The sequence below is a fragment of the Chiloscyllium plagiosum genome, unplaced genomic scaffold, assembly GCF_037043375.1.
Source record: "Chiloscyllium plagiosum isolate Xiang-an unplaced genomic scaffold, Cpla_swu_hap1 HiC_scaffold_21, whole genome shotgun sequence".
In the NCBI taxonomy this organism is placed as follows: Eukaryota; Metazoa; Chordata; class Chondrichthyes; order Orectolobiformes; family Hemiscylliidae; genus Chiloscyllium; species Chiloscyllium plagiosum.
Window position 1 is genome coordinate 54,575,623 of NW_028270159.1, and position 6,000 is coordinate 54,581,622.

A 6,000-nucleotide genomic window follows, 5' to 3' on the forward strand; every position below is an offset into this window, starting at 1 on the left:
TTTCGGGTATAACCCTTCTTCAGGAGGACCAATACACACTCACAGGTCAATACACACTGACAGACCAAAACACACTCACAGACCAACACACACTCACGGACCAATACACACTCACAGGCCAATACACACTCACGGACCAATACACACTCACAGACCAATACACACTGACAGACCAATACACACTCATGGACCAATACACACTGACAGACCAATACACACTCACGGAACAATACACGCTGCAGACCAATATACACACACAGACCAATACACACTGACAGACCAATACACACTCACAGACCAATACACACTCACAGACCCAATACACACTCACAGACCAAGACACATTCACAGGCCATTACACACTGACAGACCAATACACACTCATAGACCAATACACGCTCACAGACCAATACACACTCATAGACCAATACACGCTCACAGACCAATACACACTCACAGGCCAATACACACTCACAGGCCAATACACACTCATAGCTGAAAATGTGTTGCTGGAACAGCGCAGCAGGTCAGGCAGCATCCAGGGAACAGGAGAATCGACGTTTCGGGTATAACCCTTCTTCAGGAGGACCAATACACACTCACAGGTCAATACACACTGACAGACCAATACACACTCACAGACCAACACACACTCACGGACCAATACACACTCACAGGCCAATACACACTCACGGACCAATACACACTCACAGACCAATACACACTGACAGACCAATACACACTCATGGACCAATACACACTGACAGACCAATACACACTCACGGAACAATACACGCTGCAGACCAATATACACACACAGACCAATACACACTGACAGACCAATACACACTCACAGACCAATACACACTCACAGACCCAATACACACTCACAGACCAAGACACATTCACAGGCCATTACACACTGACAGACCAACACACACTCACAGGCCAATACACACTGACAGACCAACACACACTCACAGGCCAATACACACTGACAGACCAACACACACTCACAGGCCAATACACACTGACAGACCAATACACACTCACAGACCAACACACACTCAGGGACCAACACACACTCATAGACCAATACACACTCACAGACCAATACACACTCACGGACTAATACACACTCATAGAAGAATACACCCTCACAGGCCAATACACACTGACAGACCAATACACACTCATAGACCAATACACACTGACAGACCAATACACACTCACAGTCCAATACACACTGACAGACCAATACACACTCATAGACCAATACACGCTCACAGACCAATACACACTCATAGACCAATACACGCTCACAGACCAATACACACTCACAGGCCAATACACACTCACAGGCCAATACACACTCATAGCTGAAAATGTGTTGCTGGAACAGCGCAGCAGGTCAGGCAGCATCCAGGGAACAGGAGAATCGACGTTTCGGGTATAACCCTTCTTCAGTGAGACCAATACACACTCACAGGTCAATACACACTGACAGACCAATACACACTCACAGACCAACACACACTCACGGACCAATACACACTCACAGGCCAATACACACTCACGGACCAATACACACTCACAGACCAATACACACTGACAGACCAATACACACTCATGGACCAATACACACTGACAGACCAATACACACTCACGGAACAATACACGCTGCAGACCAATATACACACACAGACCAATACACACTGACAGACCAATACACACTCACAGACCAATACACACTCACAGACCCAATACACACTCACAGGCCAATACACACTGACAGACCAATACACACACACAGATCAATACACACTCACAGGCCAATACACACTGACAGACCAATACACACTCACAGGCCAATACACACTCACGGACCAATACACACTGACAGATCAATACACACTCATGGACCAATACACACTGACAGACCAATACACACTCACGGACCAATACACGCTGACAGACCAATATACACACACAGACCAATACACACTGACAGGCCAATACACACTCTTAGATCAATGCACACTCACGGACAAATACACACTCACAGGCCAATGTACACTGACAGACCAATACACACTCCCGGACCAATACACACTCACAGGCCAATACACACTGACAGATGAATATACACTCACAGACCAATACACATTGACAGACCAATACACACACACAGATCAATACACACTCACAGACCAATACACATTCACGGAACAATACACACTCATAGACCAATACACACAGGCCAATACACACTCACAGACCAATACACACTCACGGACCAATACACACTCACAGGCCAATACACACTGACAGACCAATACACACTCACAGGCCAATACACACTGACAAACCAATACACACTTACAGACCAATACACACTCATGGACCAATACACACTCACAGGCCAATACACACTCATGGACCAATACACGCTGACAGACCAATATACACACACAGACCAATACACACTGACAGACCAATACACACTCACAGACCAATACACATTCACGGAACAATACACACTCATAGACCAATACACACAGGCCAATACACACTCACAGACCAATACACACTCACGGACCAATACACACTCACAGGCCAATACACACTGACAGACCAATACACACTCACAGACCAATACACACTCATGGACCAATACACACTCACAGGCCAACACACACTCATGGACCAAAACACGCTGACAGACCAATATACACACACAGACCAATACACACTGACAGACCAATACACACTCACAGACCAATACACACTCACAGACCCAATACACACTCACAGGCCAATACACACTGACAGACCAATACACACACACAGATCAAAACAAACTCACAGACCAATACACACTGACAGACCAATACACACTCACAGGCCAATACACACTGATAGACCAATACACACTCACAGGCCAATACACACTGATAGACCAATACACACTCACAGACCAATACACACTCACAGGCCAAAACACACTCACAGGCCAATACAGACTCACAGGCCAATACACACTGACAGACCAATACACACTCACAGACCAATACACACTCACAGACCAATACACACTGACAGACCAATACACACTCATGGACCAATACACACTCACAAACCAAATACACACTCATAGGCCAATACACACTGACAGACCAATACACACACACAGATCAATACACACTCACAGACCAAAACACACTCACAGGCCAATATACACTGACAGACCAATAAAAACCTACACACCAATACACACTCACAGACCAATCAATAGTGACAGACCAATACAAACTCACAGACCAAAACACACTCACAGGCCAATACACACTGAGAGACCAATACACACTCACAGGTCAATACACACTCACAGAACAATAAATACTGATAGACCAATACACACTCATAGACCAATACACACTCACAGACCAAAACACACTCACAGGCCAATACACACTGAGAGACCAATACACACTCACAGGTCAATACACAATCACAGAACAATAAATACTGATAGACCAATACACTCTCAGACCAATACACACTCACAGACCAAAACACACTCACAGGTCAATACACACTGAGAGACCAATACACACTCACAGGTCAATACACACTCAAAGAACAATAAATACTGATAGACCAATACACACTCACAGGCCAATACGCACTCACAGGCCAATACAGACTCATGGACCAATACACACTGACAGACCAATAAATACTGACAGACCAATACACACTCACAGACCATTACACACTCACAGGCCAATACACACTCACAGGCCAATACACACTGACAGACCAATACACACTCACAGATCAATACACACTCACGGACCAATACAAACTCACAGGCCAATACACACTGAAAGATCAATACACACACACAGACCATTACACACTCACAGACCAATACACACTGACAGACAAATACACACTCACGGACCATTACAAACTCACAGACCAATACACACTGACAGGCCAACACACACTCACAGACCAATACACACTCACAGACCAACACACACATAGACCAATGCACACTCATGGACCAATACACACTCACAGGCCAATGTACACTGACAGACCAATACACACTCACAGGTCAATACACACTCACAGACCAATACACACTCACAGGCCAATACACAATGACAGACCAATAGACACTCATAGACCAATACACACTCACAGACCCAATATACACTCACAGGCCAATACACACTGACAGACCAATACACACACACAGTTCAATACACACTCACAGACCAATACACATTCACGGAACAATACACAATCGTAGACCAATACACACTCACAGGCCAATACACACTCACAGACCAATACATACTCACAGGCCAATACACACTCACGGAACAATACACACTCACAGGCCAATATACACTGACAGACCAATACACACTCACAGGCCAATGCAGACTCACGGCCCAATACGCACTGACAGGCCAATACACACTCTTAGATCAATGCACACTCACGGACAAATACACACTCACAGGCCAATGTACACTGACAGACCAATACACACTCCCGGATCAATACACACTCACAGGCCAATACACACTAACAGATGAATATACACTCACAGACCAATACACATTGACAGACCAATACACACACACAGATCAATACACACTCACAGACCAATACACATTCACGGAACAATACACACTCATAGACCAATACACACAGGCCAATACACACTCACAGACCAATACACACTCACGGACCAATACACACTCACAGGCCAATACACACTGACAGACCAATACACACTCACAGGCCAATACACACTGACAAACCAATACACACTTACAGACCAATACACACTCATGGACCAATACACACTCACAGGCCAATACACACTCATGGACCAATACACGCTGACAGACCAATATACACACACAGACCAATACACACTGACAGACCAATACACACTCACAGACCAATACACATTCACGGAACAATACACACTCATAGACCAATACACACAGGCCAATACACACTCACAGACCAATACACACTCACGGACCAATACACACTCACAGGCCAATACACACTGACAGACCAATACACACTCACAGACCAATACACACTCATGGACCAATACACACTCACAGGCCAACACACACTCATGGACCAAAACACGCTGACAGACCAATATACACACACAGACCAATACACACTGACAGACCAATACACACTCACAGACCAATACACACTCACAGGCCAATACACACTGACAGACCAATACACACACACAGATCAAAACAAACTCACAGACCAATACACACTGACAGACCAATACACACTCACAGGCCAATACACACTGATAGACCAATACACACTCACAGGCCAATACACACTGATAGACCAATACACACTCACAAACCAATACACACTCACAGGCTAAAACACACTCACAGGCCAATACAGACTCACAGGCCAATACACACTGACAGACCAATACACACTCACAGGCCAATACACACTCACAGACCAATACACACTGACAGACCAATACACACTCATGGACCAATACACACTGACAGACCAATACACACTCACGGAACAATACACGCTGCAGACCAATATACACACACAGACCAATACACACTGACAGACCAATACACACTCACAGACCAATACACACTCACAGACCCAATACACACTCACAGGCCAATACACACTGACAGACCAATACACACACACAGATCAATACACACTCACAGACCAATACACAATCACGGAACAAGACACACTCATAGACCAAAACACACTCACAGGCCAATACACACTCACAGACCAATACACACTGACAGACCAATACACACTCACAGGCCAATACACACTGACAGACCAATACACACTCACAGGCCAATACACACTCACGGACCAAAACACGCTGACAGACCAATATACACTCACAGGCCAATACACACTGACAGTCCAATACAC